Below are 27,766 nucleotides of genomic sequence, written 5' to 3'. Positions count from 1 at the left end.
ACATTATACTTAAAAGGAAATACTATTCTTTTAAAGCAAATGGTAGTACCCTGTGTTCAACTTTGAAAAAGGGGAAACCAGGAGACCTTATCTGCGGAGGTTATCTTGCTACTTGTCATCGCAGATGGACAGACTCATGATAGCTCTCCATGTCCATGCTATAGTTGTATGCACAGCTCAGTGTCCAAAGTAAATAAGCCTTACCCTTAGCCGCCCGCATCGAATTGAAATCACTGATGCTAGCCCACAAAGTGCTCCATGGGTCTGCTCCCACCTACTTGAATGTTCTCCTTAAGGCTTATGTTACCCCTCGACTACTCCGTTTATCACAGGATTGTTGTCTGGCAGTGCCAACACCCTGCACAAGACAATTCAACGTTGGTGGAATGACCTACCGAGCGCTACCAGAACAGGGGCGTCCCTGTCTATCTTCAAGAACCTCTTGAAGACCCAGCTCTTCCAAGAGCATCTTCAGACCACCCTCTGTCTGTCCACTGTTCACATCTAGTGGATTTCTTTCCAAGACTGATGATTCATCGATTATGAAAATAATTGTTAGTTGCAGCTCTTGTGAAAATAAGAAGTGACAGTTTCCTCGTCAGTCCAGGCACACCTCCTCTCACCTGCCATTTCCACTACATTTCCAGTGCTGTGAACTTAAGAAGCTGGAGGGACGTTTAAGTCATGTTGTTGAATTTAGAAACAACATGAAGAATCTCTCTGCTTAGCAACTGCAAACAGCAGGAGATATATTTTCATTGCGCTTCATTGATCTCACACTGTTTGAATCTTTTATGATTTAGCCTGATTCGTCTTGGGATTCAGACTCCAAGATTTCTTCACTACAGCAGATTGATGTTTGGCCTTTGTCATGTTAGCCCTTTTTTGTTTCTAATATCCCTAGAAACACGAAGAGTAGATAAACATACAGTATATAAACGGTCTGTTGAGGGATGAGAGCAAATGAGAATCCCAACATGACCTAAATGGAAAACGCACCACTGCCTCAAATTGAGGTTCAAGTATCTGGGGGTCTTGTACAGAACGGAGGGTAAAATGAAGCATGAGATGAACTCCAGAATTGGTTGTCAGGGAGAGAAGAGAACAGAGCCTTAAGGAGAAACTTTAAATTTACTGGTAGATTGTACCCAAGTCATTGGAGCCGATGTGGGCATCCAATGCTTCATGAATACAGTCACAAGGATGTTTTCCAAGCACATCCAAATTGAAAGTGACCGTAGGCCAAGTGGCATGCAGGAGGAATACAGTTGAGGTTATTTTTTAGGCTGCATTTGACTTTACTGGATGAAATTTACTGGTTGGGGTTGTGGCCCAAAGGAAGACATTATTAGGTTTTGATAGAATTCCCGAAAAATGAATCCAAATTCAGGATTTTCTTAGAAAAACAGTTTGTTATCCTTGCAAGACAGGCAAATCTGTGGAAAACTGCTGCCTTGGCAGATTTGTGCACTCTCTCAGTGCTTTCTACTGTTTCCCATGCAGTGTGAAAGCAAGACATTGTTGCTAGGTGGTTACTGGATGACGTGACCAGGAGGTAGTCACGTCATCCATTGCAAACTGAGCCAAAATGAGAAAAAACAATTAGATGATAATTAAATTTACCATTAGCACTCTATATCGCAAAAACAGAGTCTTCAGCAGTTGATCTATCCCTCGCTGTTCATTTACGATCTCCCTGTCATGGTATTCCATCTGTTTCAACCCTGTCTCTTTGCAGTTGCAACTGCCCCGAGCACAAAACCAATAGGATCTGACCCTGACACGAGTAACTACTCATGGTCCATTATGATTTAATGGACCATGAGAGTGTTTGCTTGGCTGCAGAGACCCAAGTCTCTTTGTTGTTTCCAAATGTCAGTTATGCTGCATGTCTGACATGCAAATACAGACTCTACCCTCTACGCTCTCTAATTGGGCTACAATTATGAAATGCAACGGCTGCAATCAAAAGTGCCAACTAATGTTGGTAATATGAATGCTGTCGCTACTCCAAACACATTCACTGACACTCCGTTTGCACTGTTCCTGATGTTGACTGGAAATGCTCAAATTATGGATGTTGACGGCGCTGCTCAAAGCACACGGCTTTTAAAAAAAATGTGACCAGTATGCAAGATAAATTGCAGATTGTGTGTATGTGTGTGTGAGAGAGAAATGTGTTACCTCTTTAAGACCTTTCTAGGCGTAAACACTGACCTTGTCAGGACCAGTAGTCCTCTTGGAGAACAAAACCTGGTTTTTAATAAGGCAGAACCTCATTTCCGAGGACCTGGTTAAGTTCAGGGCTAAGCTTTGACTTGTGGTTTGGTTAAGGTTAGAGTTAGACGTTGACTGGTTATGGATAACCCTTGAAGTTTAGGATAACCCTTTGGCTGTCCAAATGAATGAAAGTCAATGCAGTGTCCTAAGATGAATAGCTGCGCACACCTTTATGTGTGTGTGTGTGTTAGCATATGTACATTCATATAGCTACACTACCCAGACATGATTTATGAGCTGGGGCTGTCTGCTGTAAAATATGTAGCACATTTCACTGAAATCAATGTCACAACATCCATACAACCACTTTTTTGTGGAGAACCGGTGAAATGGGGAGTGAAAGCTGATTAAAAGTTGGCATATTGGATAATCATTTTTATAGTGAAAAGTGGAGTGTGACAGTAATTGGAAATATGACGGAGGAAAAAACTGTTTTGCACATTTTGTCTGCTGCTCTGTTTTGGCTCTGCCCTAAAGTCTTCTTCTATCCTTTGTGTTAGACACATATTATAGGTGAATTCATAGTTTATTTATGCAAACATGTGCATGCAGCCTGAAATTAGTGACTTTGTTGACTGCACACTCGCTCCAGGTCAGACAATTTATTGAGATTGAATGGATTATGTTTGAAAAACATAACGATATGAGAAATGGACGCAATCTACAAGTTGCAAAACAAATTCCCGTTTTTGATTGGACTGACACAATGACAATCCAGACTCTCTATTGGACAATATTAGCTGTCAATCACACTTTTTTGTTCACAAAAGTAAAAATTGTTACATTTTGGGTTAAATAAAACCCTTTGTTCTCCATATTTTTTTAAAAAAGTATTGAATTTCCTTTTTGCTAGCAGCAAAATGAAATATCTTTAAGCAGTTCACTCTCCAAACCCTATAAAATCAAATCATAAAAATAAAGAATTTCAGTATAAAAAGAGAAACGGAGAAAATGTTCAAGAGGAGAGAGCATGCCACAAGAGCTTAACAGGAAAACAGAGAAGGGAAGAGAGACGGGGAGAAATAGTGAACAGGTGGTAAATGAGGTGAAAAACAAAAAGGAAAAGAAAAACCCTGATGCTGCTGAGTTTAATGCACTCTGTGACTACAGGGCGAAGAGTGACAGGCTGGTAAGAAAAGGACGAGAGCAGAGGAAGGTCAAGAAATGGTGTGGACAAAAAAACACAGTGACAGAGGAAGAGCAGAGGCTGAGGTGTGTGTGTGATTGACCATTAGTGCAGAAAGGAGGCTCTGTGCGGTGCGGAGGCGAGAAGCTCGGACTACATGGGCTTGATGTTGCAAAAGACAGAGTGGGCGGAGGATTTGTGCTACGTGTGGACTCAGACTGGCCAAGACAACGTGAATGAAACCAGCACAAACCAGAATAATGTTTGTCTGAAGTGTCCATGCACTTTAACCCTTTAACACCGAGCCTATCGCAGACGACACGTTTGCACGAGCACACTTTTACGTAATTATGCAACGGTTTGTGCTATCAGAAAAATTCCAGCGGTTTCTGAACGCTGAGAAGTTACACGTCAAAGACAACGTGTGGTTAATGCCGTAATTTCACTCGTGGCTGTTGCAGGAAGCCGGTGAGAGGAGAGAGTTGGAAAAAACGCCTGCACATACTGTAGTTTCCATTTTTTGGCATTTTTTTGGACATTGAGACAAAGACTCAAGCAAATGTTATATTAAATATGTTTCTGGTGTTCATGGACAGCTGCAGTGTTTTTTTTTTACTTTAAAAAAAACCTTTTCTAAATGTTTTTCTTCATTTTAAATTGTTAATACACCATTTTAACATGCAGTAAATTGTAAATAACGGCTAGATATTGAAAGTTATTCTGGAAAAGAATGGGCAAAAGCACTTACTCACAGGACATTTTCTGGCCCTTTTTATGGTTAAAATAAGTCTAAGGTGTTACAGCCCTAAAGTGTGACTCATTCACATTTCTGGAACTTTTATTTCTTTGGACAAACGTTTTGCATCTAACTAGTACATACCTAACCAATCAGACCTCATATTGTTGATGAAGTGACACTAAAAACATCCAAACGAGCACATCTACACTGTAAAAAATACACCGTAAATTATTAGCAACTAGTTGCATCACTTGCACAGCAAATAAATGTGTGTGTATTTACAATAAAGTGCCGTATCCTAGATAACCTCATGGCTCAGGCCTGCAATAATAACAGAGAAAATAATGGACATGACAGAAGGAAATGTGGTTTGTTGTGTTCGTATCTCAGGACACTGCATCATTCTGTGGCCGCGGTCGCTGCCAGTACATTTACACAACACGCGGTGCCACAAAAACACACAGCCTTTCAAACGCACTCTCATGGAGCAGACTTTTGTTTCTGAGGGTGAAAAGCAACATTTACTCAGTGATGGTGCCGAGCTGAAACACTATAAGATCTGTTGCCCTGAGGGAAATACACTGACTGCTGGATCCCCCTTCTATACCGCAGCACTGATTAATGTTTGTACTGTGCTCGTGTGTGCGTGACTGGGGTGTGTGTGTGTTGTTTTTATTTTTTTTTTTTCATTTACACCTAAACTTGGTGGGGTTTTTAAACAATGGTGGAACATTTATTAAAATAGAATTAATACATGTGCAGCCTCATCACAGAGTCATGTTTTCATCATTGTAACAATACATTGTATATATTCACATTGACTTTGCATAGACAGATTCAAAAAGTGACGACAATGTGGAAGTGCCTGAAACCAGTATTTATTGAATGGCCATCAGAGGGCAACTCTCATGGTTTAAGTCTATTAGAAAGTCCATTTACTTTGTTCTGTCTTGGTGTATAATGCCACTAGATATATTCGCTGAGGAGTTTATGGTGATGATTACTAGTTTCAGGTCTTTTTCAAAACAACATGATGTACATTTTCTGAATTTTGACTCCTATTTAGAGGCAAATAGATGACAAACAGGGTGTGGGTGTGGCTGTAGTGTGATTGATTGTGTGAATTTACACGGACATGAAAGCGATTTTTTTCTTTGCGGTTTTAAAAAATATAGGAAATATCTCTGTCCACACGAAACCAAGAGTGAGATCCATCTAACTGTATTAATTCACTACTAGATATCACTATGTTCTAGTGATATCTAGTGTCTTTTCAGACTGACTTTAGTTACTTTTCATTGACAGTAGTTGGTAACACTGTCAAACATTTCAGTTCCTAAAGTGCCGCCCCTGTGTGGACGGAACGAAGTATGCTCATTCCCCTAAACCTGTTTCCGTGTGGACGGGCCCTTAGTGACTTGCCAGTTCTCATGTTTCTTAGTAAGATTCACCCCATAATATTTTCCCAGCTCCACCCTCTCATCCAAACATGGTCTCTTCTGCTTTCAAGAAATTGGAGAAATTGTGAAAGTTGAGAAATCAGTGTGTGACGTCATGGATGGCTCCCATTTCATTATTTAACCAATGGAAAATGGGGCTTTCTAGTTTCTTTAGTTTCCCACATGTCTCCTGTGTGGTCTCCCCCACTTGCTGTAGCTCCTGTTCCAAGCTTTGAAAGTTCACTCTTACCCAGGAGGCAAAGTTTAATTCAAGTCATTACCTCGTTCTCTGTGCCTGTCTCAGCTTTTCACCCTCCTGCTCCGTCTTTTGGGAAAGGTCCTGGACACCAAAGTGTCCCCATGTACCCCCTATTTGTAGCTGCACCGGTGTAAAGGATTGTGACGTGTGTGCCTTGTGTGCCACTAATGGTTCCAACTCATCACCAAGTTCTGTGTCCTCACAGACGATGTTTTTCTCAGGCAGTGGACAAGCTGTTGCTATGCGACTAAAAAAAAACCCCATAAACTTATGTTGATGCTCTTATTTAATGGACTGAAGTAAAGATCCCAGAGTGCAAACAACGTTAATGCGAACAAATGTGTATATCTCCTATTGTGAGGCTATATCTGAAGTGGAAAAGCGTTCTCTACTTAAAAGTTTATCACTGGTGTGATTAAATGTCTTTTTACATACCTTGGATGTATTTACTGTCTGGTTTTAAGTGCTTCTTTCATTAACGTGTGAGTCGTAGATTAGGTGCAAAGATGGAGAGAAACCCGTGGTAGATATTGTGGAAGGAGCCATTTACAGTGAACAGCTACCCAGTATTTTACATTTGTTGGACGTAGGATTCTTGTGAAATGAACTGAATGAGCAGCGTTTTTGGAGACAATGGGGATTTGGGGTTTGTATTGAATTTGTCTATGAAATGACAAATAGTGTATGGATATTTTATGTCATATTTAAAAAAAATTACCCAAAATATTAAAAATTATGCCACAGTAGTTGTTGTAGGTCTGCCTGGAGGAAATAAAAAAATATGGTCTCTTGGTATTTTAATGGAATAATTCAAGCTAAATATTAACTTTTAAAAGTACATAATTAATTCTATTTGGGCTTTGCTAACAAGTAAGAATGGAAAGGACAGCCTTTAACTCATGAGAACACCATCTGTTGCCTCACTGATGAGCCACATATTAATTATAGAAGCCATATTCATTAAAGAGCAGAATTTGGACACTCATCAAATCCTCAAGTCGAGTCAAATCTCAGTAGTAAGGAATTGGATTTCCTTTTACATTAAGGTTTCAGGTTAGGCAAGTGTGGGTGAGGGCTAATGAGATGTGAGGTCATTGTGTGCATGTGTGTGTGTGGATGTGTGTATTGACTTAGTGAAGGATGAAACAACCCTTTGACACAGTGGGTGTCCTGATGTTTGGCTCTGATGGAGGTATTTTTTGACTTCTTTAACAGCAGTTATAATGTTGTGCTACTCCCTCATTTCTTTCTCTCGCTCTCTCATTCCCTCTCCCGCTGTTTTTCCTGTACAATAATTTCCCTTGTTTTTTACTTTTTACTGGAGTCAAATATTGAGTGTTTTTTTTTGGCGTCTGAATCCTTCAAAGTGCACAAAATACACCCACAAAGCAGAAATTTATTCTGAAATGTAGATTTGTTTTGTGTTTTAGGTTCACGTAAGTCAATGAGAACCAAATGTGTCTTTTAACATTAAACACACAGTGTACAGGTGCCAGGTAAAAAGATAAAGAAGTGAGAAAAAGCTTAACAATGACATTGTGTAACTACCTGTAACCCTTTTAATGGTATAACCAGTGCCAAATTTTCTCCTTCTGTTTTAAATGGTTAAAGCCATGTGTCTTTTTATGATCCCCTAATAGGTAAATGTACATGTTAAAGGTCCACTGTGTAAAATTTAGGTAAATTATTATTATTATTTTCATTTGACATTTGATTTTTTTTTTTTTTAAGTGTACAATCTCCTGATTGTTTAAAGTGTTTGATTACCATATAATGGTCAATAATCTTTCGGGTTTTGATGCTAACTGAAGGCTACATAGGTTCTCCAACAAACTTGGAAGGGAGGAGTGAGGTGAGGGATATTCAGCTGCAACTTTGCAATAAATGCAGGTTGACTTTCCCATTGTACCTGATCTGTGTTTGCTTGATGACAGGGGACTCTCAGGCGACTTCCACACTGCTCCATGTTCATTTAAGAATGTACAAATATGTGCTCTGGATACGCTTGTCATCCACACCATTGTGTACACCGTGCCACGGTTGCCTGTAGTTATCACTTTCTGAGTGGATTTTTAATGACCATGACCCCACGATCAGCCGTGAACTAAAAACCTCTTTTTCTTGTGCACTACAGAGGAGAGAATCAGTTTCCATGCCAAATGTAGCTGAATGGTCAGACAAAAATATGCGTTTACTGTGGGTGTGTTAGTATAGATGCAGATAACTTCTAAAACGGAGGTAAAGCACTCGCCTGGAGGGAGACTGATTTTATCTGAAAGCACATTTTATTAATGAAAACTTCTCTAAGACAGCAAGTGAAGCTCAGCTGCCTCTAAAATGTCGCATTTTCAATACTAAACATGCACTAGAACGTGTCACTAGCTCGTTTAGAATCAGCTGCTTATCGCGGACGACGGATCGCTTTACGGGATTTTCGTATTTCTGTAGCAGCAGCTACAACTCCGAGCTCAGCTTCAACTGTTCTCTTTGGGATGGCACAGAATTTTTTTTTTTCACTGCAGTTTGCAAAATGCAACAACATCTTCACTTCCACAGAAGCTCAGCTTCTATGGGAGTCAATGGACTCTGGGCTTCTGTGTGATGATTGGAGGAAGTGTCTGAAAGGTGGAGCCAGTTTTTGACTGACGGCGTTGCAGAAACACACATGACAGTGGAGCCTATTCTGCCTCAGTCCTGTGTGGATTTTTCGAGGAAAGTCTGGAGACAAACATCTGTTCTTGGTGCGTTATTTGCTCTGAAAATGAGCTTCCCCTGTTTCAAAGACCAGCAACCGCCACTGGTTAACAGCAGCAATGGATAGAAAGTTGCCCATAAATTAGCCAATCACTGGCAGAGACTTTAAACACCCCATTACAACTCAGGTGGCAGATAAGGAAAACTCATATTAGCTGCTCTGTGAATGACCAGTGGGTCAGTTTGTAGGATACTGGCCTATTTTATCATTCTGGGGATTTATTAGTTTGGACGTTGTCTTTTTTCTGTATATATTTATATGTCTTTTGTCATTTTGAGCTGTTGGCCGACTGAATTTCGTCTGGGATTAATAAAGTACATCTTATCTTATCTCGTGTAAAGGACCTCCTTGAAAATGAGATGCATTATCTCTTGTTTTTAGTCAGTAAAAAGAATCAGCTTATGATAATAATCAGATAATTCTATAATGAATACAGTATCCTGCGATGTCTCTCAGATTAGTTTGTCTTTCAGAGCAGTATTTTCATTAAGGCCAATATTTTCATGTGATCGACGAACCGCTTATCTTCTCATAATGAGCAGTTTGAATGCAGTAATAGCCGTAATTTCAGCATAATTTTGTTGAAAACGCAGATGAAAACACAGATTGAGGAAAAAAACTTTTGTCATCTCAGTTCACGTGACATAAAATCAATCGTCTATCACAGCTTCTAAGCAATTGTTCCCATCAAAACGACCCTCACAGCACGAGTCACTCTCACATTTCAGACTACGCTGGGAATAAATAATAGGCTGAAGTGGTGAAATCAAATTATCTCAAAAGCAGAAATCTGTTTGAAAACTGGTTATCAATTCACATGATGTGGAAACGCATCAACATCGATACCAAGAGTGAGAGACGTTGAAAGGTTTATTGACAAAAAATAAATAAATGAACTGGATCCATTGTGCTGTAATGATGGGGGGGGATTAAGTGTATCAGATAGTCAAGACTTTGTGGAAAGTGGAATTACACTCAGAATGTTTGTATTATTTATGCAATTTTTTGTTTAAGAGTTCTTCTACTTTCACCCAAACACCAAATCAGCGACGTGTAGGACCCAGAATGCAGACAAAGATGGACGAGGCAGAATAATAAATAATAAATTAAATTAAGGGATTTAATTTATTGACAAATGTCTTTGAAGATACCGGAAGAAACCAGGTACCAGCAGGGCTAGAGTAGCTATTGTTAGATGGATTAATGAATGAATGAATGAAACCTTTATAGAAAATATATTATTTTCTGTACATGACTGCACAAACCAGACAAGAATGACATCATAAAAGTGTAGAATGAAAGGAGTTCACAGTGTAAGATCAGAGCTTGTTCAACAGCTGAATGTTTTGTGGTACAAATGATGTAATGCCTCCTTAGTTTGCATCTGGGGCGTCCTGTACCTGTGCCCTGATCTATCTATCTATCTATCTATCTATCTATCTATCTATCTATCTATCTATCTATCTATCTATCAAAGTCAAAAGCTGGAATACCACGACAGTACAAAGGGGGATCTGGGGAAGATTGTGTGAATAGCCTGGGGTTTCTGAAAGTGCATGAAGATTAAATGCAGGTGCACTGATGAGGGAACAGGCAGAACGTGCAAAATCCTCACATTTCATCACTGTTCAAGCTGAAATAGAACTTTAAGATCCCTGCACAGAATTAGTTTCTTAATCCCATTCTCACTTGGTCACACACATTAAGCTTTCCGACCATTATTTCCCCCTCCTGCTGCGTGTACCTTACAGTCTGAAACCTTTTCCGGCCACTTCTACCGGCAGTATTACTCTACATTGTCCATGCCTGTATTTAAAATGAGTCGTGACTATATTAAGGTTATGTTTAAAGCATCAGATTTGTATAGCTTGAAAAATCAAGTCCACATGTAAATCTCTTTTGCTGAAAGTCGGGCTCCAATTTTCGCCGTGTGTTGTGAGCTCAGTGCTCTGCGGGTACTGGTGCACTTAATTGTGTTACACAAAATAAGTTTTACCTGAGACCTAACTCACGAGAGTAGCCTGGGTGAACACAGCTGAGTCTGCCAGTCTGCCAGATGTTGCTCTGCAGATGTAGAAGGGGCTGAACCAGACATCAATAGTCGAAAACCGATCCTCATTTTAACCATACTAGTTTCCAAAACTTACAGAAACCAAAGAAAGCACATAAACGTCACAAAGTGCATTCTCCAAAACATTATAGAACACATTTCAAACACAGTTTATCTATTTTGATAATTATCTTAACATCTTCTTCCTGGCAGGCTAGAGTAATGGATCACAGAAGATCTCAATCTGCAAATTATAATGACTCTTTATCTCGTCTTGTATTGTGTCCTTATGAAGCAATAACTTTTAGGTATTACCTTTAGCTTGGTAATGATTCGACTGTTTTAACTTTAACTTCACATTTACATACAGAAACATCTGGCCAACTTTTAGCCAACTACAGAATCTCCTAAAAGAAGGGATCCAATCACAAACCCTTAGTGGACTTAACACGATTGTGACAGAAGTCTTTTGTCTTCAGTGGCATGGAGCAGGTGTCATTTCCTGTTTGAATCTTCTTCTCGACATCACTTATGGACTCTTCTTTAAAGACATGTGCTTTTTTTTGGCCTGTTCTCACATGTAGGACTATCATGACTGTCCAATCCTGATGCAGACTTCTAGTTATAACTGTTAGAAAAACTACACCATCCACATTTGTAATTTTTCCTTTTTTTTTCGGTTATTCCCTCGGCTCTCAGTTTTCACCGAAAAATCTCGATTTTCAGCACAAAGACGCATCATTTCCGAACCAAAACAATGAAGAGGATACAATCTAATATGTTTTCCCGACTCTGCTCCCCTGGTTGTGCAAAGCAGGAAGCAGTTTGTTATTACTATGCCGTGCACATTCTTGAATAGCTTTTGCCTTTTTGCACATTCATTTCTCAAGCACATACTTTGTTGCCAAAGTGTTTGGCCATAATGAGCACTCCTGAGAGCATGAATTTGCATCTCATCGCGGGGTGTTTCTGTGAGCTGGGGGCTTACTGTTGCACCAGCGATGAGAAAAAGTACTCATGTCACCGACAGGCATGCGTCTTGTGCTACTGTGACCAAACTGTAATGCTGCCTGAAACCACAAGGGGCCACTTCACTCAGTGCTGCTTTAAATGTCCCTTCTCTGGGTCTATGGTTCATCCTCACAAAGATAGGGCTACTGCTTTGACACAAATGGCTTCGTCAAGGTCAAAATACAGCGACGGTAATCGTAATAAATCATCAGGTAGTTCGGTGTAAATGTTAGTAGATTAGGTGTGTGTGAGGGATAGAGACAGAGTTGTATTCATTCACCTTGTGTTTACTCATGTCATTGTCTCCATGTCAAACTCATATCTACGTCCAATGAGTACAAATGACCTCAGCGTTTCCTTCTACTCAGTCAAACTGATGAATGGCCTGAGAGGTGCTTCGTGATTGATGACCAATCAGCAATTGCCGTATGGTCGGATCCATTCCCAGCACACCGTTCCATTCCTTGTAGAGTCTGTGTAACCACAGGTAACCTTCAGGAGGATATACTGGGTGACTCAATCCCCTCATTTTGACCATTTGAAAGTCAAGCGTTTGTGGATTTTCGGTAGGGATAGCTTGTTTTCTGTATCTCTGATATCGTCTTTTCCCTCTTTAACAACTTAGCTGTTGATAAGACATTTATGCTGATACATTTACCACCTACTGTATGTGTGGCAGACATTTGCAGTCCTCTCTACTATCCTTGTCACACGGTCGCTCACTTCTCTCTTCACACTATGTTGCCTATAGGTTTAGTGAAGCATTTATGTCAAAGTTTAGGACAGGGTTTCTCAATCCTGGTCCTGGGAATCCTCTGCCCTGCATGTTTTAGATGTTTTACCTGCTCCAAAACACCTGATTCAAATGGTCAGTTCATCAGCAAGCACTGCAGAAGCCTGGTAATGTGTTGGAGCAGGGAAACATCTAAAACATGCAGGGCAGTGGGTCCCCAGGACCAGGATTGTGAAACACTTTTTTAAGGTTTATGGTTCATATTGGATTTTTTTTTTTTTTTTATTTGGTCATATTTTTTCAATTTAATTCAATTTCATTCATATAGCGCCAAATCACATCAGTGTAGAGAAAAAAAAAACTATTTTTAACAGGAATAAATCTCTAACAGAAACAGACTCAAAGATGTGCAGAATCTGCCCAGACAGGTTGGGGTGAAAGGAAAAATGGGTGACAGAGGAGAGGTGGTGATGTTTCTAATTGTGCATGTGATTAACATCTCATGGCACACTCGTTACTGCCTCACTGTTAAACTTTTTTAAAATGTATGTCACGCACACGATTTGAGTTGAGAAAGAATTGAATATAGTGGAGATAATTTGATATTTCCAGAATAAATGTGCCCTAACTAAACAACTTGAAAAGTGAATCCACAGAAAGTGGCCTTCTCACTGGCATCCTGCCCAGAGATTGACAGAGATAATACTAATAATAATAATAAAAATGACAGGGGCTTTAAAATTACAGATACAGCAGCTAATCTTTGTTGGAATGGAAAACACTGCACTACTCAGCTGTCTCATTAGCCGACTATAGAGCTTTTCACTTTCACATATTAACCTCATTCAGACGGCGCTGACATTACAGGGGGGATAGTTCAATGGTCTTGTTCGTGATTGAACTCATTGTTTGAAGCAACACTGTAATGACAAAGAAAATAACAGGACACGGCTCTATGGTCATTTACAATGATCTTTACCTTAAAGCACAGGTAAAGGATAGCGCCAATAAAGTGACAGATGAGTGTATATTTTTAACGTGAGACCATATAATCCCATAAATGGGGTGGAAAGAAAAGAAATATGATTATCCGTATCCACTAATTTGCCACCATTTTGACTCACCACTGTCAGTACTTAATGATTCCTCATGGTATCATGAACACTAGTCAACAGGAGACTTGCAGAATAGCAAATGGTACAAAAAAAATGTAACTAATGTAAATTTTTTGGACATTTCATATTCTTCAGTTAGACATAAATGTTGTAAGTCTGGCAGTATTTCGATTATAACAGAATTGAAACGTTAGCATGCATCTATATTTGGAATGCACAGTATTATGGGCATAATATCGGAAATTGGCTGATACAGACTTTAATATGTTAAAATTAAGAAAATGTATATCTACATTTTCTGCAACTTTAGTATACAACATACTATGTTAATTTCACTACAGAAGAGACCGAATGACCTCTGCAGTTGGACGTGGGGAAAAGATCCAATATTTTCAGGTCCATAAGTGGTTAACAGGAAATGGTTATTAATTTGGAATATAATTAGGACTTATAAATATGGTGTTTATAGGAGAATATCCATGCCTACAAACAACATTTGTTTCTGGAACTGATCCTGGTATGTGCTGCTGTTTGATGTGTCCACTTCAGCATGTTTCCATCTACAAGATAGGAGGCAATATTTTTATTCAGCTGGCTCAAGTGTAGGACAAGCAAGGACAAGCAGCTATTAATCTAAAAAAAATAATAATATCCACTTTGAATAACAAATGTGTTGCTCCACATTGGACCTGAAAAATGATTCACATATGCTCGGCAAATGGGATCAAAATTGAACCGCCATAATTGTTCAATCACTTAACGTCGTGTTAAGTAAATCAGTCCAAATTGGACCTTTTTAACGGATCCCAACTGCATGTGCCTCACATACAGCTCAAAGTGGAGAGTGTAATGCAAGTATTGCCACTTCATAATATAAAAATATACGATAACGCTTTATATTAAGGTGCTTGTATTGCATTAATAAGGCCCTTATAAGTCCTTATAAGATGCTTATCAACATTATTATGTGTTAATAAAACTATATAAGTGTTAATATTGTCATTGTAGCACCTTAATATAAAGCGTTACCAAATATACCAAAGTTTGTGCATGAAGTCACTTCCTCCCTTGTGCCTACCTGTGTGGTCAAATTCAGTAATGTCCCATCAGCGCTAGCATTGACACTCGTACACCATGGAGAGAAAAAAAACATTTTAGCCTCCTCAGTCTTTTTTATTGTAAATTCCAAATAGCGTGCAGTGCAGGAGGACGAGTGCAGCGTTTTCAGACTTTTTGCTTTTGCCCTCATGCTCCGTCTCACACTGATCTCATTTCATTGATTCATACTGGGGAGTGTTTCATTGCTGCTGCAGCCTCACACAGAGTCGTCCGTTGGTGCTTATTTGGCAAAGTAAGTCAGAATTACGCATTTGCTGTCCTGCCTCAGAGCCTCCCAGCATGCCTCGCTGCCCAACCAATGGTCTCTGCGTCATAGGTCCATTTATATAACCACTCTCCTGCTCTCGACTCTTTTTGAAATGTGTTTTGTACATGTTCTGAAAAAAAAGAAAAGAATCAAGCACATCAGGCCATTAGGCTAAATGCCACCATGCATCTAAAGCACAGCTCCAAGTATGAGGTGAATCATCACAGAATCTGCCCCTTCGTCATAAGAGTTCCTTTTTTTAAATATATATCTATAATTGTTTCTTACTGCTTTGTGCCACCATGTAAAGCCAGCCCAGCTGCTCCATTTACTCTCTTTGATGTGGACAAATGCACCAATCAGGGACGCCCGTCTTCTAATTGTCCACCATCACCGTTGTGTGGGAACTGCCCCTCCTTCTGTGGATGACACTAATGGCTCGATTCTTCTTGCTTCTCTCCATTTATTGCAGGCTCTCACCGCTGACGACTGGCAGATGATCTGAGAACATCCAACTCACGGTAATTATTCTCATTGTTTTGTGCTCCGTGGCGGCTCAGATTATGGAGGCACACACCTGTGCGCTGTACAAAGACACAGCACAGGACTGCAGGTTTGTCCATCGTTAAGGACACACTATAATGATTGTATGCCGGTGTGTTTGTCCACCGCAGAAACTTCCCCAGATCTTTGGAAAGCAAAGTATGAAGTTCTGAAAATGTCTTTATTTTATTCTGTGGCACCACAGGAACATTTGGGGTGTATCTGATTGTTCGAGTACTTGAGCATTTTATTTCAGGCAGTCAAGCTCTGCAATAGCTTGTGAACGTTGTTTCTTTTCTCCAGGTTGGAGAGCGGGTGGGGGGGCTTTCAGAACAAAAAAGAGACATTTGTCCCCAAATTGGCAGATTTTGATTTTGGAACGAGTGCCTGCAGCGGTAACCTATTAATAAGAAATACTATTTTGTGATCGGCTGATAGGTTGCTCATTTATGAATGGACGACGCAGAGCAATCTGCCTTTGCATCATCCATTCATGGACATAGCTCATTTATGAGCGATGATTTTTATCACTTATCAGCATGAGAAATGTCATGTGGGGCGCGCGAGCGTGTGAACTTATTGAAATGCGTGTGTCTCACTTGAGAGCTCTGATAATAAGTGAGAACCGTGATAAATGCCAGGAGAATGCTGTCTCTTTATCGCTTTAGATGTTGAATTATGGGATTTCTTTGTGCTGTAAATCCAGGCCTTGTTTTTTTTTTTCTTTGGGAAAAATCCTGTCACAGTGGGCAAGAGCATATCCTGGTGAAAGCGAGGCTTATAGAGATCAGTAAAAATGAGAATGATGTTGTTTTCTCTATTGCAGTAACACTGAACAATCTACGTCATGTAAAGTTGGAACCGAAATGTTGTCAAATGTCCGTTATAGTCGAGCCGTTGCCAAATGAGGTCATACAATGCTAATGAAGACTATCAGTGCCCGTCTGTGTTTCACAGCAGAGCAGTGTTTTGTCCTCATTATTATTGTGCTGCACACAGGAAGTGATTACTTTACATCAAGGAACAACAGCTACGTTGCACTAGTTTTTGCAGAAGATTTTGCAGAAAGAACATTCACGTTAAATGCCTCTAGCATACGTCATGCAAAGGTGTTTTGGTAATTACTCATATATCCCAATTCAAAAGGGGTGATAAGTCTTGCAACTTGGGTATCTTTACAGAAAATACATTGTTCTGCCATACTGCCACCTGTTGAATTGGGGTGAAACAGCATGTTTTTTTTGCACATGAATCTAATTTGTGTGATGTTTTCTGGCATTCAGTCGACAACAACCTTATATTTCATTGAAAAAGTTCTTGGTCGTACAACTTTGAGGTACTTTTCTGGTGGTAACTCAGCTTTGGCTCACGACACATTGGGCCACAGCCGCCGCTGCTGCTGCTGCCGTGAGGCTGCTGATTCTGCAGTTTGTTTAGTGGCATTAATAATGCCCTCATGAGAGTTTTTAACTGACGGTCACTCATAAAGATGATTTTAAAATGGTGTACCGTCATCGTTTCACTGGCTTTCCCGTTGCTGGGCGACACAGTGGCACCGTTGTTACTTTAGTAAATGAGAAGCTCATCAAACTGCATGTCAGGGGTTAGTTGCAGCCTTTTTCATTCTCAGGGAGAGAGAGAGGAATAAAACCCTGTCTCAAAATAAAACATTTGCCCTGTCACCAAAGCTTTGTGTCTAATAGGGAATAAAAAGAAAAAATCTGGAATATATCATAATGAAACCTTTGAAATAATGTGCCCTGCTAAAATGCCTTTTCACTGCCTTTGGCAGGTCTATAGTGTTATCAGTGGGAGTTAATAGCAGACACTTGTGTGTGTGCTTGGCCTGCTGGTCATCCATTTTGCTCGTAGTGGGGTTCTATTGAGCAATATCTTTAAATTATGATGATAATGTCAAGTGGCAGCAAATGCTCTTTTTATGAATAGTTCCTGTTTGGAGCCACATTAAGGTTTGTAATTTGAAAGGAGGAGAATTGTCCCTGAGCCATTGTCCAAATAAGGCCCTGCTGTTGAAATAGCACAGTGGCACCACATTATTACCCAGCTGTGCTCTGTCATTGTGCAGTTGGTTTTGTGGTCTTATCAATCTTGGTTATGCACTCTGAATAATATCAAAAATAAATAAATAATGGTGTGTGACAGGATCTGTGGTTTGGGCTGGTGTAATTATTTCCTTCAAGGCTGTATCCTAGAGGAGTGGTTCTCAAACGAGGGTCCTGGGATACCTAGAGGTTTGTGGCTCACTGTCCATCCATTAAAATTGTTATGATATGAGCCAATATGTTTACTGTTTAACAAAACTGGGCAGCTCTCCGTTGACTCCTTTTGCATGAAATCTTCTCCATGAACAAAACCGTGTTCATGAATAATTAAGCACATTAAAAACTGTATTCCTTTTCTGCGACTAGATTCCCCCAAGTACTCCACATTGCATCTTTAATTTAAATTAGCGGGATCTACTTTAGGCATAGCCTTTACATTATATTTAGGTGCTTGAGACCTGAGGGATGACAGTATATGCCCTGTGTCCCACAGTCTGTTTATCTGTTGATTAAGCTCAAGGGGGGAATTCATTTTTGGAGAGCAGGAACCAAATAATGAGATCATCTGTAACCCATACAGTGACTTACATTAACAGTCTTTATAGCAGGACAGCACATCAGGATCATATTTCCCAAAGCAACTCACTGCCCTCTGATTAAAAAACCAAAACGCTGCTATATGTGTTTCTAGGAATTGCTCTGGGATTACTTTCACAGGGAGTGCATTCACTTTATCACAATAATGTACTGTAGTGATAAACTATATGAAAGTATGGTGCACATAATCTAATAAGTGTAAATATTTTAACAGTCTAGGTATTGGAAACCTGCTTGGCTGTTGTACTTTACAGTGGACTCCTATTGCTGCTGATTTTAAATCACAACAAACAACTTCAGTTACAGTGCTAACATGCTGACGTTCAACGGGTAAATCTCTTACATCATTTGAGTGAAGTGTGTTCGCACTAGAGCACGGCTCAAGTCGCATTACACTGTTGGAACCCGTCCTAGTTTGTATTACCTTGTATGTGACCTAGGTTGGGTAATCATTACTTAGTATGCACAACCACTTCATATACAAGTGATATCTGACGCTGATGAAACTGTCTTTAGCTCGATAGATAAGTCTTGCCAAACGAAATAATGCTTAAATTGAATTTTGGGACCTAAGTGGCACTGGCGGAAAAGACTGAGGATCAGCACAATCTTAACTGTTCAGGACACGAGCATCTAAAAATACCACTGTTGATGGCTATTCATATGCACGAATAAGTTTGATCATTGTGTTGTCCAATCTTTGGTGAGAGATATAGTCCATATAGACCAGATGATATATACAATAATACTATTAATATAACATTATAATAATGTAAAAAAGTTATACATAGGCACAGTGACAACTACCAATGCATTCCCCATATATACATATCATAAAATATAGATCAAATTATGGTTAAAGGTCCAGTGTGAAACATTTACAAGGGTTAATTGACAGAAATTGACAATAACACTGTATGAGCACATCTGTATATGTGTATGATAGGTTAAAAATTACAATAAGCCCTTTAATGTTTACATTTGGCATTGTTGTGCTACAGTACAACAGATAAACCAGCCAGGGCATTCATTTGTGTATTGTGAAGAGGAAGCTTACTATGCAAACAAAGAATAATTAGGTTCTTTTGTAGTATATAAAAGCCACCGTGGCTCTCTGACATGCTTAGGAATGGCAGGGGTGAGTGGAGGAGTCTTCTGTTACTGTATACTGTCTCAAGTACTGACAGCATTAAATGTGAAAAGAAGATTGCGGCGTAGCTTTTTCATAATGACTCACTGCACTTTGACATGTATAATATTCCCATCCCCTTTATTTGTAACCTGTGCCGACAGGCCGTCTGTTGTGTCATATTCCCCGGTGTGACGGATCTCAGGATCAACCTCGAGTGCGTGTGTTGCTCCCTTTTAAGGGCTGAACACGGTTGATCTGCAGCTACTGGGCCGTGAATGAACTAATTAGAGATGGTTTGAACCTCTAAGCCCGCTGAACGCAGAGGGAAATGAGAGAAAAGCTTTCAAACATAGCCATCAGTGGTCAATCAGATGTGTCCACATGAGAGGAGATAGCAAAAGTTAATGTCACTGTTAAATGAGAGTGTAAGAGAGTGACAGTGTTGTTTTCAAATATGGACTTTAATACCAATTTTGTGGTGTGAAGCAAAGGCATATTACACACTGGATGTGTGTCCAGCGTGTTGCGGATCTCTTTGGGAATAGACCTCTCGCTTATTTCGTGTCTCACAGCGAAACTTAACAGTGAATGAGTGATGAGCGAGTGATTTTTCTTTGTGAAGAGTGTCTTACAATCCACCAAACGCATTTGTCAATTGACCAAAATGTTCCGAATGAGCAGGTTTGTTTTTTAGGCATATTCCAAGACAATGAAAACACTCGGATTCACTGGGCACAATCTGTGAAAGAATGGCTCATGAAGCATGAGTCATCATTTTCACACATGGACAGTCCAGCCCTTCACTCCATTGAGATTTCTTGGGGATTTGTAGGAGCAGAATGAACAGCGTGGTCCAGCTCCGTCATCAATACAAGATCTTGGTGGAAGAATTGGACTGAAATAAATGTGACGCTGTAGAAGCTTATCAAAACAACGCAACGGTGAATGTGTGTCATAATCAAGACAATTGCGGTACAACAAAATGGGGCGTTGTTTCATCTTCAAAACAGCGTTAGATTCCTCCCAGAGCCTCTTTTTTAACAGTTATGTGCCATAGTCTGGGACCTTTCATCAACACAAACATGCCAAATGAGTAATCCTTAATATAGAAATGTGTTAAATCAACTCTGCCAAGCACGTATGCATATCAAAATTGAGTTAATGTGATTATCACATTTTCGTCTCGGGTTTCTTTTGATCAATTTCATCCTGCCTCTGTCCCTTTTAAATGCACTTGCTAAACACTTGCGTTCAGAACTCTTAAGAAAGTAAAACTTTTCCATAAGTGCTGGTGTTTTTTTTTTTACACAAAAGATTACCATACTGCACTGAAAGCATTGTGTTTGTTGAAAACAAAAGGCTCCATGTGTGTTTTTTTGTGTAGAGCAGCCGCAGCTGCTGATATCACGAGCCTCGGCACAGTTGACACTTTTTCTTCCGTGTTATTTCATTTCAACATTCAGATCCATTATCCTCATGTTTACTGGAGCTTCTGAACAAACATTTCATTGCAAAGTAGTAAGTTTATTCAATCAATATCTCCTCCAAACACAATAACAACAGGTCAAAGAAAAGAAAAAGAAAAAAAAAGCCTGTGTGCAAGGCTGCTGGTTAAATGTTGTCTGTCATGAACGATGCAAATCTGGAATTCAACACAGGTGCATAAAAAAAATGCAGTATTTTGGGACTGCGTTATATATTCAGGGCATAATGAACACATTGTTTGTGTGGAACTGAAAGGAGCGAGGAAGGACTTAATGCATAATAATCATATGCAGTACTAGACTGCCTGGTGTATGCGAACTGGATGCAGCGTTTTGACCAATTGCACCAATTAGCAACATTATAGTGGCGACATTCAATACAAGGAAGAAATGATTAGTCATTGTGGATATGCCTTCTTTTTTCAAAGTTTGGCTTCATCCACCAAATCTGTGTTTTGGAGAACTAAGCAGAAAATTTAGCTCCGACTCCATGCCTACTAAGTAATACCTTTTCAGTTTAAAAATGTTTTACCTAATATTTGCAGTAGCTTGGCTAGCGGCCTGTACAACGACAATCTGTAGGTGTATCTGCCCTGTAGCATTGGAAAAACACTGAAGAGCACATGTATGTTTATGTCAATATACAATAATACTCACTGAAGATCAACAGGCAAACTGTGAACTCATTTGACAATGGTCAGTCAGTCATCATCTACCGCTTTATCCTCTGCCAGATGGTCGCGGGGGGTGCTGTGCCGATGCTCAGCTACATCGGGCGATAGGCGGGGTACACCCTGGACAGTTCGCCAGTCCATCGCAGGGCCACACACAGATAGAGACAAACAACCATTCACTCTCACACTCACTCCTATGGTCAATTTGGAGTGTCCAATTTACCTATCCCCACATTGCATGTTTTTGGACTGTGGGAGGAAGCCGGAGTACCCGGAGAGAACCCACGTACACACGGGGAGAACATGCAAACTACATGCAGAAAGGCCCTTGTTCCAACCGGGGCTCGAACCCGGGTCTTCTCGCTGCAAGGCGAGAGTGCTAACCACTACACCACCGTGTGGCCCCATTTGACAATGGTGTGAAAGCAAAATATCCATCCATCCATCCATCCATCTTCTACCGCTTTATCCTCCACATGAGTGTCACACCCTGGACAGAGGGTCACATACAGTATATAGACAAATAAAAACCCACTCTCACAGTCAATTTAGTGTCCAATTAACCTAACCCCCATATTGCGTACCTGGGTCTTCTTTCTGCAAAGGCAAGAGTCCTAACCACTACACCAACTGTGTGGCCGAATGCAAAATCTATTTGTTAATTTGAGCAAGATAACAAAAAGACAGATGATGAAGATGAAGAAGAAATAAGAGGCAGATAGACTTGCAATACAGAAAAAAGGGTGAGCAAATATGGAGACAGTGCAATTTGCTTGTATTCGAGTCCTGCCAAGCCAACTTACTTTATCTATTTTTAGCAACAAAAGACAGCAAGAACATAATGCACACGTGTGCACACACACCCACTTTTACACACACACACACACACACACACACACCTCCTTTGCACCAGACCCATGATCAAAACGGCATGCTCAGCTGAATCTTCACATACACACAGCACATACACAGTGGCTAGTCGCAGGTCGTGCTCATTAGGTGGAGTTGCAGATTGGTTTCTATTTATAGCACGAGCAGTAGCAGCAGCAGCAGCAGCAGCATAGAGGTGTTGGAAGTAGCACAGGTCTCCAGTGGGCCGAGCTAACGAGATGCATCCTCAGTCGATCGCTATCCGAACTGCAGGAGTTCAGGAGTGGTGTGGGCTGGTGTGATTCAGGTCAGTTATTTATACCAGACTTTTATTTGATGTGATTTAGTTTGTTTGATACAGTGCAGGACAAACAGCCTGTAATGATATACTGGTATCAATTGCAGTAGTTGCCGTTGCTATGAAACGTCAGTTTCCAACTTTCATGTAAGACATTTGATCTTGGCCAATTGTTGCTGCTTGCGCTTACGGTTCATCAGAAATGTGTTTTGCCCTTTTTAAATCCAGATATGATGAAGCTGCAGATGTTTGATGACTATAAAAATGTGATGTACTGATATTTAAACCTTTAGCAACGACCAGAACATCTTGGAATTTGTTGTATTGGTAATACCAACCTGGTCGACATAAAAGTTAAAAATGTTTGAGAATATTTACCTGCAGGGGAAAGGGTCTGTTGTTGTGTGTCAGAAAGCGAGGAACTCGAACATCCAACTCAACTCAGTCATGATTCGTCCAGTTGAGTCATCTTGTGCTTTTTCAGACAGTTGATGAGAACCAAAGAACCAGATACTGATTGTCTTGAAAGTGGTGGACTTCGGAAGCTTGCTATTGAACTCTGGAGTGATTCATCAATTCTTTGAACTCCATCTAGACCTATCCCAGGGAGTGTAGCATTTATAGCTACATCCGTAGAACCTGGGTAGAACAGGGAAGAACAGACTGATCCAATGACACAGGTGGTGGACTGAGTCCATCCTCCAGGTCTGGGAGGCTTTTTAGAGACTTAGCTCTATGACACTGTGTTTTTTTGCCTTATCCAGATGCCTTTTGTGCTGAAGCCCAACTTCAGCCACATTCATAACATGGAAATGTTATCAACACCCTGACTTTCTTATTTCTAATTTTTTTTAAATCTATCACATTGATTAGCATGTCTGAAAACATGTAAATAAGTAACATCATTTTGATCAGAAACATAAGCTCTCGTGTATCTGTAGTTTGCAGAAACATTCAAGTGTACATGTTTGTGAGAACTGGGTTTGGTATTATACAACAATACAAAATGAACCAATTAGAAATAATGGTGGAGTTCAGTTTCAGGCGTGGCCAAATGCCAGATTTAAATTAATGGAATCAATACCCAACTTAGAGGTAAATGACTTTCCAAATCTGTTCAGTACAGTGATCAGGAAGCAGAACTAGGATTTTATACATAGACTAGCCCCATTTTCCTCCTGCAGCTGCTGTTTGGTTTGATGCCTGCCAGTCACCTCAACCTCAGGCTCGATACTATTTTTAATGATGACAGCTCCTGCAGAGTGATAATTGCCGGGTTACACGTGTGCGGACAGGAGCAAGAACATCTATCTGCATGGGATGAAGGTGGGACTATCAAAGTTCTACTGACTTGAGGTTAAAAGTAGAACATTGGGAAAACATTCCAGCACAAGCAGCCAAAGCGTATATAGAAATATACACAGCGAGCAAGTGGCATAAGCATTTCCGAATTAGTGTTCATGACATGTGGCAAACTCACGTGTTTTGTCCTTTAAATATGCAGGGTAAGTTCAAAGTGTTATCACCACATTACACTTGCTCATTGGAGATGCAGCTGGAGGCGCAACGACTTAGGAGATTGCAGTGAACATTTGTCACAGTGTACACAGAGCCACATTTCACACTCTTACCTCCAGGGATATGACATGCACACTGCAACTATAGTGCTGACACCCAGAGGCGACAGGCCTCCCTGGTGTTACCTGTTGACAAGAACATCAACTTTTGCTTCTCTTTTACTTCTGGGTCAGGCTAAAAGTCTAAGGGAGGTTCATTAACTGACAAATACAAAAACAAGTATGCATTATGCAGCCACATTTACATAGCTGCTCATTACAGCTCTAGAACACAACGAAAAAGTAGTTGTTGTTGCATGTTCCAGGTCATTAAACATTAACATGTTGGGATCACAGCTCCTTATAGCCCCTCCTACAAGATGAACATGGATAAAACCAGACATATTTGACAGATGACCTAAGGCCAGGCTTTCTCAGCAGATCAGCAAGTACTGCAGACCCCTCGCACGACCCATTCATTTGAATCTGGTGTCTGTGCTGGAGTGTTGCTGTGTTTTTTGAGGTTGCTTTGCTATTGCATATATTGCTGTACTCCAGCTTTAATGCTGTTAAAACGAAGGAAATACTCCTCTTTTCACTGTACAGTGTACAAATTCAAAGCATTTGGAAACGTTGTGTATTCATAATTTGTAAAAAGAAAAAGGTACAAACAGACAGAAATAAACTGAAGAATCAGCTTATGTGTTTCATCACCTGCCATCTTTGCTCCCTACACCCTATAATACTGTATTGAATTAATTATGAAGCAAACATGTATTCACTTAATTTTCTCATTATGGACATCACACATCAGCTCTAAAAGCATTTGCTTACCAATGTAAATGATTTCATCTATAGTGAACGTGAATAAATCTCCTTGAATACTATGGTAGGCTATGACTGCTAATGCCAAAGAAGACTGAAGAATGTCCATGTTCATTTAACTTTGACATCTGTGCAGAATATGTATAGTCTAGTAGTATTTAAAGTAGTCAAGTAGATGTGAACCATAATGATCTTTTAAGACCTGAACAATAAAACTGAGGCTCTTTATAGTTCCACAGAAGATATATGGGGGTGAAGGACTGCTGACAATTTCATTAAGTAAAAGAAAAAAGACTAAAGGTCAATAAGGGTCAATTTGTTGATCCGAGTTTAATGTTTGAACATTCAACTCCAAGTATGAATTCTGATCAAAAACAAAACAAACCACAACAATAAATATGAAATCAAGACTGACGCAATTCTCTTCATCTTCATTTAGCATTTTGTCCCAGTTATCAGTTTGTACAGTTAGCTGTCAGCTAATTTCAAAAGCAAACAATGTCCATGTTTAGCACGTCTAATGTCTGATAGCAGTGCTAACTTGTGCTACAAACATTAGCTACAACTAAGACCATTAGAACATCATTAGTTTTGTAGGTGATGGAGGTTTCAGCTGCTTTTCGCCCTACTCAGAACATCTCTCTTCCTCTTATAGTAGTATAGGTTCATCAATTAGCGGGACATGTACATCTTTTTGGTTGTGCAATGTAAAATGAGCCAAGCAGGCACAGGTAAAAAGCTTTGATGAAGTTTACATCTAATTATCAAAAAAAAAATGATTTTAATGGATTTTAATTTTGTTATTCAAAGTCACTTCTGCCATCTGAAGCAGCTTATTTTAGAGAGAGGCCAGAGGAGAATAACCAAATGAGAGCTGACTCAAAAGCTATGGTAAATCACCTCCGCCTGCACATGTTAGAAATGTTTTTTCTCCTGTCTTCTTCTGTCGGCCACCAAACTCAGCAAATCAGTTTGAAATGGGAACAAAAAAAAAATCTCCTGGTCTGATGAACCTGGAATTATGCTGAGGCAGGCAGATGGTCAGGTCAGAATTTGGCATCAACAGCGCACAACCAAGAAGCCAACCTGCCTTCTGTCAATGTTCCAGGCTGCTGGTGGTGGTGTGATGGTGTTTGGGGACTGGACGGCACTCTGTGGCCCTATAAAACCAATCAATGAATGTTTGAGTGCTGCAGACTATTTGCATATTGTTGTGACCATGTCTATCCCTTAATGAGCATGGCTGTCCAATCTTCTAATGGCTCCTTGGAACATGATAATGATGATAGATGTTTCAGTCAGGATGGAACTTAGAGACAAAATGAGTGAATGAACAAACACTGTCATATATTATTAAGTGAACGTAGCCTTCTTGTTGCAAAACTAACTCCTGCTAATGCCGTGTCAGTTTTTGGAACTTGGAGGTTTGGCAAGCTCTGGAGGATTTTGCCGTTCAAAAGCATGATGGGGATCACAACAAATATGGGCGTTCACAACATCAGGAGAATGTCTGGACTATCCAGGTAGGTGGTGTCTGTGTGGATGGACCCACCTTCCATGGATGCAGGAGGCAGAACATCTGGACTTTAGTGCATTTCTGAAAGCAGCTAAAATCAGTATTCACATCCTTGGTAACTGCTGGATGTGCTTCACACTCAGGAAACAGTTGAACTAAATCTCAACTAACAAAGTCTAATCATCTTTGTTAGTTAACAACACATAAAGCAGATTTGTATTTCTCTTCAGAACATAATGCACATTATAGCGCTCAAACATCTGCAACTATTGTTTAAGTGGTTCAAAATGCAGATATTAGCACACTTTTGTTAAATATCAAAACCCAGAATGGCAGAGCTGCAGCGTCTCGATTGTTACATGGTGTTGACTGCCTCCCACTTCAGTGACTCACTTGCACTTGCACTGAAGTACTCAAGCTCAAGTGTTCTCATTTTTGCAATCACCATGAGTTCTGACTTTGCTTTCGGAGCTGAGACCCATTGTTTACTCGGTTCTCTTTTATTAGAGCGCTGTCACTCTTGACTCAGAGTGTGAAAGTGGCACATTGACGTCAGTGAGAATCATAGACTGTATTTAAAAATATAAATAGTCGTGCATTTGCAAAACAAACTCGTATTGTGAAGCTTTGACATTCACCAGCACCATGTCAGGTTTTTTTCCAACCACAAATTCACAGACGTCACCTGTAACCAGGCATCTATTGGATAGCTGTTCACTCACATGTGCCATACACTGGAAACATAATTTACACAATTGACGTCGTTCTCTATTGTCTTAAAACAGCGACTGCACTGGAGGTCCCCACTCTCCTCTCTCCTGTTTGGCACTGTTGGGATCAACATAAATCACCCACCGTGGGCAAACTGATAGATCAGATACAAAGCTAGGGACCAGATAAGAGCATGGAATTTACAAGGTATTAGAGTTTTCTGCCATCTACCTCTATTGCACTTACCCTCCTCTATCCAGGACTTGTTAATCCCTGCTCTCCCTCCGAGGGCTGATAAGAGAAGGGATAGCAGTGGGGATAAGAGGATAAGCACATACCTTTGCACTATATTCGCTCACTCCATAAAACAAGTTGATAAGCTTGGACAGTTTTCACTGAATCCTTAGAGGTGAGAAAGGAAAGGGTTGAGATTGGGTGAATGAAAATGGATTTATTTTCATTCAAAAAAATCATATTCCATATTCCAGGCTAAAGAAATTTCACCACTGAAAAGGGTCACATGTCTGACGCTACTAGCACATCTATATTGCTTTAGCGCAATGAGGAAGTTTCACTCCAACTGAGGACGGACGACTTGCCTGAGTTTGTTTTCATAGTTACGTA

The 27,766-nt window shown here is 40.1% G+C and overlaps 1 protein-coding gene across 1 annotated transcript in view; it reads left to right on the top strand.

Annotated features, from left to right (window-relative positions):
* Nucleotides 1-27,766, top strand: part of LOC131467583 (protein phosphatase 1 regulatory subunit 29-like) — a 228,848-nt gene that overhangs the window by 162,877 nt on the left and 38,205 nt on the right. The window contains exon 4 of the mRNA XM_058641573.1: nucleotides 15,346-15,394. The gene's annotated coding sequence lies outside the window, so the exon portion shown is untranslated. The remainder of the gene's footprint in view (nucleotides 1-15,345; nucleotides 15,395-27,766) is intronic.

This window comes from Solea solea, chromosome 10 (genome assembly GCF_958295425.1).
Source record: "Solea solea chromosome 10, fSolSol10.1, whole genome shotgun sequence".
Lineage (NCBI taxonomy): Eukaryota > Metazoa > Chordata > Actinopteri > Pleuronectiformes > Soleidae > Solea > Solea solea.
This window is presented reverse-complemented; position numbering and strand designations above follow the sequence as displayed.